Source organism: Nicotiana tabacum, chromosome 22 (genome assembly GCF_000715075.1).
Source record: "Nicotiana tabacum cultivar K326 chromosome 22, ASM71507v2, whole genome shotgun sequence".
Taxonomy (NCBI): domain Eukaryota; kingdom Viridiplantae; phylum Streptophyta; class Magnoliopsida; order Solanales; family Solanaceae; genus Nicotiana; species Nicotiana tabacum.
In genome coordinates, this window is record NC_134101.1 from 224184040 (window position 1) to 224194760 (window position 10721).

Sequence of the window (10721 nt, forward strand, 5' to 3'; positions counted from 1 at the left end):
ATTGTAACCCTGCTTCCTTTGATAGGGCACAACTTGGACTTGTGGTCGTTCTCCCCCAGGATTGCTATTGTACTGTTGTTGGGTTAGTCTGTACTGCTGATTTTAAGGTCCCCATTACTGTCCACCATGCTTTTAACCCCCAAAATTATTTATAAAATTCATGACTTCTCTGAAGCCCTAGTTACTCTCCACTCCATGAGCAAACATACGATTGATTTATGCAGGGAGTGCATAGGTCTCCATTTGTTGTGTCAATAATATGAACTTGTTTCGTGCCCATCGCATCAAATTTCTTTGTCAACAAGCTCATCTGGGTCATGAGAGTGGCTATGTTTTCTGCATTTGTATTTTTTGGGTCAAGAGAAACAAAATGCACTATTAAAGTGAGTGTTGTATTCATCATCCAGCTTGGATTTTAAGCCATCTTGTCAAGAAGAATCTTACACTCAATGAATAATTTGCTCAAGAATGCACCCTCGGCTGAAGTATCTACATTGGCCTTCAAGCTGTCAGCCTAACATATATAGAATCTCTGTCCTAGCATCTGATCCGAGATGACATGGTGTGGACACTTTGCCAATATGTCCTTAAACTATTCCCAAGTTTCTTGCAAAGTTTCAGTTAGTTTCTGCATGAACTGCAATATCACATCAATTCGCCTTGCTGTCTTATTAGGTGGATAAAACTTGTTTAAGAAGTGCTTGACTAGTTCCTCCCATGTAGCAATAGATATTATTGGGAGCAAATTCATCCACATTTGAGCCTCCCCAGGCACTGAGAATGGAAACAATAAACAATCTGATTGCTTCGGGTGTCATATTCGGTTGTCTTTGAGTGACACAAATTGACAGGAAATTCTTGAGATGTTGATGTAGGTCTTCGATGTAAAACCCGAAGAACAACCCTTTGTTTTGCAGCAAGTGCAACATGTTGTTTGTAATTTGAAAAGTCTCATCTTGTATCAGAGGGACTGCAATTGCAGTTGCCATATTGTCAGTAGTTGGTTGTGCCCAATCATATAGAACAGCCTCCGGCACTAGGGGTGCTACCACTCTGATGTTTGTGTCAACTTGATTATTTATATTGTTCCCATTGATGTTCTCGACGTCACCCATTTTAATTTTTGATTTGTTCATTCTGTTTAGCTGTTTACCCTTCTTCTTAGCCCGATTCAATGTACTAAATGCTTTCTCGGGATCTGAGAGATCTTTAAATAGTTCACCAGTTCTCAAGGAATTTCTAGGCGTGCACCTGAGGCACAGAAGAATTCAAACGTGAAAATTTCAGTGAAAATATTTTTAGCACCACAGAAAATTGATCTAAACTAAAAATTCTAGCAATTCTTTCAAGTTGTAACGAATAACACCGTTAGTTCCCCGGCGACAGCGCCAAAATTTGATCATGTCCAACTATGCTTTATAAAAAGGACTAAGCAGTCGCTGAAAATATAAGCTGATTCAAGAGTTCGGATTCGAATCCCATAGGGAACTAATGATTGTCACACCTCCTTTTTTACTTACAACCCGTAAAGGGTATAAATACAAGGGAGTTTTTCCAATTAAAGGATAATCGAAATGGGGTTAATTATTGAAATTCAGAGTCGCCACCTGGGAGATTTATGGTGTCCCAAGTCACCGGTTTAGAATCTCGAATCGAGAAAAGATTGACTCTGTTTAACAGTCCGCGAACCAGAAATCCGGGTAAGGAATTCTGTTAACCTGGAAGAAGGTGTTAGGCACTCCCGAGTTCGTGGTTCTAGCACGGTCGCTTTGATAATACTTGGCTTATTAAATTGTCTAATTACTCATTTTAGAACCTCTGTGCATTTACTTTTTACCGCTTTTTAATTAAGAAGATTATATTGAAACAGGTCACGCGCACGTGTACCCATTTATTTGGTGCGTTAGAAATCATGTCACGCGAACGTGTCCACAATTAGTAATGCTTTATTATTATTAAGAAAAATTAGTCGAAGTTGCGCGAAAGCATACCCCAATTTATTTTTAAAAATCGTAATTATGTCACGCGAACGTGTACACAATCGCAATAGATAGATTAAGTGTGTGCCTAAAAAAAACATTTCTAAGGATGTTCATTTTCACAAATTCCACACTAACTTGCCAACTTAATTAATCTAACAATTAATATACTCATTCAAGAACGTAGATAGCTATACAAATTCAGAGACATAATTTTATACAATTAAGTTAATCATTGAATCAATTATACAATTAGGTCCAACTTAAGTGAGTCTACATTTTGAAAGAAACGTATAAAAGTTTGGCTTCTAAACTAATACGTATTACAAAAGCTACCATAACAAGAGCATAAAATAAAGAAAAACATGAAATTGTCTTTACTTCAAGGATAAGAAGATGAAGGATGAAAGCTACTGTAACAAGATAATAAAATCAATAAGAAAAGACAATAAAATAAAGAAAAAAAAATCCAAACATCTCCAAGGTGCTGTAACAAGATGGAAGAACAATGAAAATTAAGAAAACAGATCTTTTACATATGAGAGTACGAAGATGGAAACAAACCTTTTTTATATGGAAAAGGTTCTTGAATACAAAGGTCGAAGCGAATAGAGAACTCGCCGGAAACTTGACCTCGTCCGCAACCTCGAACTCGACTTAAAGCTTGTGTTTCGAGGATTGTTCAGCTGGAATTTTGGTAATATTTTGGTACTGTGTCGTGATGGAATTAGCAGCGATTTAGCTACTGCTTCAGGGTCGTTTCTGGGTCTATTTCGCAGCAAGTTTGTTGCGTTACAACTCTAAGTTCACGACAGCCTTATCTCTAGAGGAAGCACTGAAGAAGCTTTTTCGGTCTTCTTGGTTGTAGCCTCTAATTTTTAGGTCTTAGAATCTATATTTGGTCTCATGTGTATCTTGTGTATTTCAACTCATTTCAGGCATCTGCTGAAGAAGACGATGGACTTTAAAGGGAGGGTTCATTTTTTTGTTATGGGAAACTGCGGATTAGTTTTTTAGGGTCCTCGTTCTCTTCCGCCTCCCTTCTCAATTCTTAGTGTTAAGCATTCTTTTATAGTGTAGAGTCTAGGTTGTAGGGTTTTAGGTTAAGGGGTATGGACCTAGGAATTATGGGCTAGGTTCAAAATTAAGCCTAAAAATGGGTTGCTCGGGCCCAAGTTATATTCTTTCGCTGCAAACAAGATTAAAAATACGGACCCAATTATTAATTAATCCTACTATTCGAATAATTATTAAAATAAAACTAACCATTAAAATAAATATATTTTTGGTATTTTCAAATATCATATTAAAATAAAATACGATACTATTTTTGTATATATTTTTTTAAGATTTTTTTTTAGATTAAAAATGACTACAAAACATTAATGAACCTACTTGTTTTTTGTAATTTTGTTTTCTTGTACTAAAATAAAGTAAAAGAGTCAAAATTACTTAAAATATCTATATTATGCCTAAATTAAATATTTTACGTTAATATATAAAAAATCTTGGGGAGGGTCAAAAATCACATGTCTACAATGATAATATAAGACAACTTTCAGAGTTTAAGAATTGATTTGTGATTAAACAAAATTTACTTAACCAAGGAAAAATGACAATAAAAATTATCAATTAGCAAGAATGAGGTTAAATCAAGGATGAAAAGATCTAGGCTTTACGATTTTCCCAATTGTCGGATTAATTCCTAACACGTTAGCTATAATCTCGCCGCACCATTCTCTAAATGATGAGTTCTTGCTTACCGCAATTATCTCTCAATCAATAATGATACTTTACTAGAAGTATTCTCTCGACTCTAGTTGACAATTCGTACAACTCATAAATATCGCGCCAAAAAGCTTCGTTATCTCTAATTCCGCTTTTAAATTCAAGTAATTAATCTTTTAACTTACTCAAACGTGGCATTGTTCAACAACAATCCAAACAAGTGTTCTTTCTCAAGCAACATAAGGTAACTAGACACGATTAATCAAGGGCCCTTCAATTAATCACAAGAAACACATAGTTGAACAATTAAAGAGTAATAACGACTCAATTATATCAAAACACAATCAAGACTTCATCCAACAATTAGTTCCATCAACCTTAGATGACGAGTTTAGCTACTCATAATTGGGTAGATAATCATAGTAATATTTAAGAGCAATAAATTACAAATAAAAAGAAAGAGGAGAGAAAAACTCGAGTGATTCGTGCTTCCAAAGTATTCCGTAGCCTCTTGCCTCTCTAATGATGTATCTCCCTTCAAATAACTTTAAGAGGTATTTATAGGGTAGGGGCCGAAGTCTACATGTCCAAAACTGATTTTATATTTTATTGTATAACGCCATTGTATTTGCGCGAGGTACTGTCTGGGAAGCCAATGATAGTGCCCTGGCCAATAACGTCAAAATATATGGAATTATCACACGACATCAGACCCTGCCTCCCGTCTTCACCATGTAGAGCCGACTACGTTGAATTCAGTGGGCAGCTGTACAGTTAAATCGCTTTGTTTCTTTGTAAAAATCAAATTTCTAGCAGCCGCAGTTGACTGACTTTTGGTCATGCTCCATGCTTACTAGCTAGGAACTTTACGAGCAAGGAAAAAATAAAGCTCAGCATAATTATTTCTTGGAAGAAAGTTCAACGATGTAATAGACAATAACTTTGACAGGTGGAGACCTTCAATTTCCAGTTACCAACTTAGAAAGCTGTTCAGTTTAGTCTGGCTTTGATAAGGAAACTTGCACATTTGAAAAGCATGATGAACTAAGTATGTTAACCACCACAATTAATTAAATAACATAAGCAAATATAGTTGAAAGAGAAGTAAAACTGTTGGGCAGAATTAAATATAGTGTTTGAGGTATAAGTATATAAACAAATACTACGATAAATTGTGATGACCCAATCGTGTCGTCAAATTTAGAACAAATCGATAGTCACAATATGTATAGAAAGTATCCAAGTCACACTCCACAAGGATCAATTTTGATGGTAGTTATGTCTATTAGTCTGATAGTGTTTTATATATATAGGACTGCTAGCGGTTACTGTTATATCATATTTTTATTTTTTGTATATTGTTTTTTACTTTTATTTTATATTTTATTTTCAATTTTTATTATTGCCATTATTATTGTTCTTCCCACTTATTTATTGTCACTTATGGTGCTGATCTTATTTGTATGTTTTCTAGTGTTGTTATAGATCTTTTGTCTTAGAGCCGAGGGTCTCCCGGAAACAGCTTCTCTACCCTCAGGGGTAGGAATAAAGTCTACGCACACTCTATCCTCCCCAGATCCCACTAGTGAGATTATTACTGGGTGGTTGTTGTTGTGTTGTTGTATGTCTATTAGTCTGTTTGGTTAAGTTTTTTTGTTGCCAAATGTATACTTTTTTTAATCAATAATACTCTTTTTTCAAAGTTAAGGTATTTGGCCAGGCTTTTAGATGGAAAAAAGAGTTTTTGAATACAAACATAAGATGTTTTTGAGGAGCTAAAAAAATAGATTCTTTTCAAAGGTACTTTTTTGAAAAGCACTTTTGAGAAAATATACTTAGAATCACTTTTTATAAGTTTGACTAAATATAAATTGCTGCTAAAAAATATTTTTCAAATTGACTAGTCAAATACAAACTGTTTCCCAAAAATATCTTTTTGAAAAACACATATCAAAATAAGCTGATTTTAGAAGCTTGACCAAACATGCTATAAGTCCAATTATTAATGCCTCACCTGTTTTCTTACCCATTAAGTGCTTCCGAGGCTTTGAAAATCTCATTTAGAGTTGCTTCGATTTGTGTGCGTAGTCCGGGCGCGTACCCGAAAAGCTTAAATATGAAATTCTGTGAAAAATGTTAAGTCTTGACTTTAAAATGAATAAATTTGACTTCGGTCAACATTTTGGGTAAATGGACCTGGACCCATGATTTGACGGTCCTGGAGGGTCCGTAGGAAATATGAAACTTAGGGTGTATGCCTGGAATCGAAATCCGAGGTCCCTAACCCGAGAAATGAATTTTTAAGTGAAATTATTTTCAGAAATTGCTTAAGGAAATTTGAAGTAAAAATGATTAGAAAGGAATGGTATCGGACCCGTATTTTGATTCCGGTGCCCGGTACAGGTCTTATATATGACTTGAGTCATTCCTGTGAAATTTGGTTAGAAACGGATGTCGTTTGACGTGATCCGGACCTTAATTGAGAAATTTGATGTTTAAAAGAGTTTTGAGAAATTTTATTGATCTCGAGGTTTAATTCGATGCTCGTAATGTTATTTTGGTCATTTGAGTACACGAATATGTCTGTAGGATGTTTTTGATGTTGTGTGTATACTTGAGTTGGAGTTTCGAGGGCTCGGGTGAGTTTTGAGTGGGCTCTGGAATGCCTTAGGCTTAGAAAGTCAGATGTTGCAGGTTCAGGAATTTGCAGTCTCTGAACCCTCTAGTGCGGTCCGCGAAAAATCGCATGCAACCGCGAGGGGCCAGCACGACCGCGGTCGCCTTTGTGCGGTCTGCGGTGGAGGTTGTGCGGCCGCAGTCGCCTTTGTGCAGTCCGCCTAGGGTGCTGAACTGCATGTCTTTAGGGAGGGTCCAACGCGGCTGCGGCCGCCTTTGTGCGGTCCGCGGTGGAGGCTGTGCGGCTGCGGTCCATTTGATGCGGTCCGCATAGGGGGTCTGAGAGGGGTATAAATAAACGGGAATTTCAGTTATTTTTCACTTTTTCAAAACCGCAAAACATAAGAGGCGATTTTTCAAACAATCTTTTTTCTCTAAAACGTTGGTAAGTGATTTCTAACTCATTTTTTTCACTCCTTAACATCTTTTAACATGATTTAGACATCAAATCAAAGATTTTTATGGGGGAAATTGGGTGTTTTGGGTAAAACCTAGGTTTTTCTAAAATTGGGTTTTTGAACCTCAATTTGAGGTCCGATTTCAAAACAAATTATATATTTGTATTCGCGGGGAAATGGGTAATCGGATTTTGGTACGAACCTCGTGTTTCGACCACGTGGGCCCGGGGGGAGGGGGGGTGATTTCTGACTTTTGGGTAAAATTTTAGAAAATTCATTTTCACGCATTGAGGTTGATTCATTTAACACTTATTGATGTAATTAAGTAACTTGTGACTAGATTCGAGCGGATTGGTGGTGGAATCAAGAGGTAAAGCTATAGTTGAGACTTGAGTGGTGATCAAGGCATCGAGGTAAGTGTTTGGTCTAACACTAGCTTGAGGGATTAGGAGTTGAGTCATACTTGCTACTTGCTTCTTGTTGAGTACGACGTATAAGAATGGTGCCGAGTATCTATACACGTTGGTGTCAAGCATGACCGTGAGTCTTAAATTGAATGTTGTTGTGTTCTTAAATGACACTTGAGTGCTTTACTTAATGATCTTCTATGATTGAACATTTTCAATAATTAAACTGAGTACAAATTGAGTCGAGGTTGGTTATAGCTGATTCTCCCTTGCCGGGATGACTAATTCAATATTATTGTTCCCTTGCCAGGAAAATTATAACATTGTCGTGTTCCCTTGACGGGAAGTTATTATATTATTTATGTTCCCTTGCCGGGATTTCCTGTGATTGTGTGAGGAAATGTAAAAGGGAGTGGGTGGTACGCCTACCACGAGATATAATGAAATGGGAGCGGGTGGTATGCTTACCACAAGGTATAATAAAATGGGAGCGGGTGGTACGCCTACCACGAGATATAATGAAATAGGAGCGGGTGGTACGCCTACCGCAAGATATACTGAAATGGGAGCGGGTGGTACGCCTACCACAAGATATGAGAAATGGATCGGGTTGCACGCCTGCAACAAGATGAAATTGAAAGTGAAAGTTGCCTTATTTCTCTTTATCCGTGTTAGAAGTTAAACTGTAGTTTCCTTACTATTCTTTGGTATTCTGTTTTATCTGCTACCCCCGGAGCATGTTTCCCCTTTCCCAGCTTTGATTGCTTATTACTTGTTTACTTTTTCGCCATATAGTATATAACTACACAGGTTTATCTGGAGTCTGGTCCTAGCCTCGTCACTACCTCGCCAGGGTTAGGCCAGATACTTACCAGCACATGGGTTCGGTTGTGCTGATACTACACTCTGTGCTCTTTTGCGCAGATCCAGGCCTTGGACAGCAACAGTAGCGCAGGAGCCAGCTTTCAGTCCAGTGAGATACCGAGGTAGCCTTGCAAGCGTCCGCAGACCCTGTGTCTCCTTTATCTTTACTTCAGTCTGTTATTTCATCTATTTGAGACAAACAACTTATTTTTTTCTTTCAAAGAGTTGTATTTAGTACTCTTAGAAGTTTGTGAGTAGTGTGACACCAGTTCTTGGGTAGAGGCATATGTTGATTTTCGTATTATTGTTTAATTTCTTTAATTTAAGTTATCCGTACATTTATTTAATTCCGATGTTTTCATGCTATCACTGATAATCGTAAAAATAAGTGATTTGTTAATGAAGTAAGCTGTTAAGGATTGGCTTACCTAGCTCATATTAGTTAACGCCATCACGACTCCTGAGGATGGGAAATCCAGGTCATGACAAGTTGGTATCAGAGCTCTAGGTTACATAGGTCTCACAACTCACGGACAAGATCAGTAGAGTCTAAGGGATCGGTACGGAGACGTCTATATTTATCCCCCAGAGGCTACAGAGTTAGGAAAATCTCACATTTGTTCTTTCTTGTCATGCAGATTTGTTCCTCAAATGCTAATTGGATTTCTACTCTGTTCTCTCGCAGATGGTGAGAACACACGCTTCCTCATCTACCGCTTAGCAACCCGATCCCCCAGCAGTAGCTCCCACTAGGGGCAAAGGCCGAGGCCGTGCTAGAGGCCGAGGTAGGGGCAGAGTTCAGCCTCGAACAGCAGCACCAGTGCTGGAGCCTCAGGTTGATTTTGAGGAGGAGGTTCCGGCCCCAGCAGTTCTGGTGGGTCCAGCTCAGGTCCCCGAGGTGTTTATTGCTACTCTAGTTCTTCAAGACGCTCTGGTCCGATTAGTGGGGCTCATGGAGAGTGTCACCCAAGCAGGTTTGCTTCTTGTAGCCCCAACCACTTCTCAGGATGGAGGAGAGGATCAGACTCCTACTACACGCATTCCGGAGAAGGTAGCTCCTCAAATTCAGACTCCAGCGGTTCAGCCAGTTAAAACAGTTCAACCGGGTGTAGTAGCTCACACCGATGATGGAGCGGCTATGTCTGCCGATGCTTTCTGGAGGCTGGATAGGTTCATCAAGCTCTTCACTACTACTTTCAACGATGCTTCTTCTAAGGATCCCCAGGATTTTCTAAATAGCTATCACGATGTTTTTAGGAACATGGGCATTGTTGAGACCAATGGGGTGGATTTTGCTACATTTCGCTTGTCTGGATCCGCCAAGACTTGGTGGAGGGATTATTACTTAGCTAGGCCAGACGGGTCACCATCTTTGACTTGGGAGCAGTTTACAGTATTGTTTCTGGAGAAGTTTCTCCCCGTTACTCAGAGAGAGGCCTATCAGAGGCAGTTCGAGCGCCTCTATCAGGGTTCCATGACGGTTACCCAATATGAGACCAGGTTCATCGACTTAGCTCTCCATGTTCTTTTCATACTTCCTACTGATAGAGAGATGGTGTGGAGGTTTATCGACGGTCTTATTTAGCCGATTCATCTTCAGATGGCCAAGGAGGCCGGGAGTGAGATCACTTTTCAGTAGGTGGCCAATGTGGCCCGTAGAGTTGAGATGGTTCTATTGTAGGGATGTGGTCAAGGGTCGGATAAGAGGCCTCATCATTCAAGCAGATTCAGTGGTACCTCATTTGGAGATAGAGATTCATATGGATAGAGGCCATCCTCCTAGGCCCTTTCAGTCAGCTCTTCAGGCTTTTCATGGTGCTTCAGGTGGCCGTGGTCCTCCGATTCAGTATTCTGATCAGTAGTCCTTCAGTGCACCACCAGCACCTATTAGTGCACCGCCATTTCAGAGTTTTCAGGGTCGTCAGCCCCAGCAACCGATGGCTTGTTTTACTTGTGGCGACATGAGGCACATTGCTAGGTATTGCCCTCGAGCTTCAAGCAGTTCTCCGTATCAGGGTTACCATGCTATGGTTCAGGCACCAGATGTCCCACAGCCTGCCCAGCCAGCTAGAGGTGGGTGTAGAGGTGGAGGTAGAGGTCCTAGAGGTGGAGCTTAGGCCGCCAGAGGTAGAGGCCAGCCAGCTGTACGCCGTCCTAGAGAGGTAGTTCAGGGTGGTGGGGCCCATCCCCGATGTTACGCTCTCCTAGCCAGGCCCAAGGCTGAGGCTTCAGATGTAGTTATTACAGGTACGGTTCTAGTTTGTGATAGAGGTGCTTCAGTGTTATTTGATCCAGGGTCTATATACTCGTATGTGACATCTTATTTTGCACCGTATCTGGTCATCACTAGTGATTCATTGAATATTCCTATTTATGTGTCTACACTGGTAGGTGATTCTACTGTAGTAGATCGAGTCCATCGCTATTGTGTAGTTGTAATTGGGGGTCTTGAGACTCCTGGGGATTTGTTGCTTCTAGACATGGTCGATTTTGATGCCATATTGGGGATGGACTGGATATCACCTTATCATGCTATCTTGGACTGTCACGCCAAGACTATGACCTTAGCTTTACCGAGTATGTCTCGTTTAGAGTGGAGAGGGACTCCTGGTCATTCTACCCTTAGCTTCATTTCTTATGTGAAGGCTCGGCGTATGGTCAAGAAGGGG

General features: G+C 39.6%; 1 long non-coding RNA gene across 1 annotated transcript; it reads right to left on the reverse strand.

Annotated features, from left to right (window-relative positions):
- Window positions 1–215: 215 nt before the first annotated feature.
- On the reverse strand, window positions 216–3326 carry LOC107811572 (uncharacterized). The gene is made up of 2 exons (XR_001653940.2): window positions 2544–3326; window positions 216–1251 (listed from the first exon to the last, which is right to left on the reverse strand). It is a non-coding gene; the product is annotated as an uncharacterized LOC107811572 (long non-coding RNA).
- Window positions 3327–10721: the final 7395 nt, after the last annotated feature.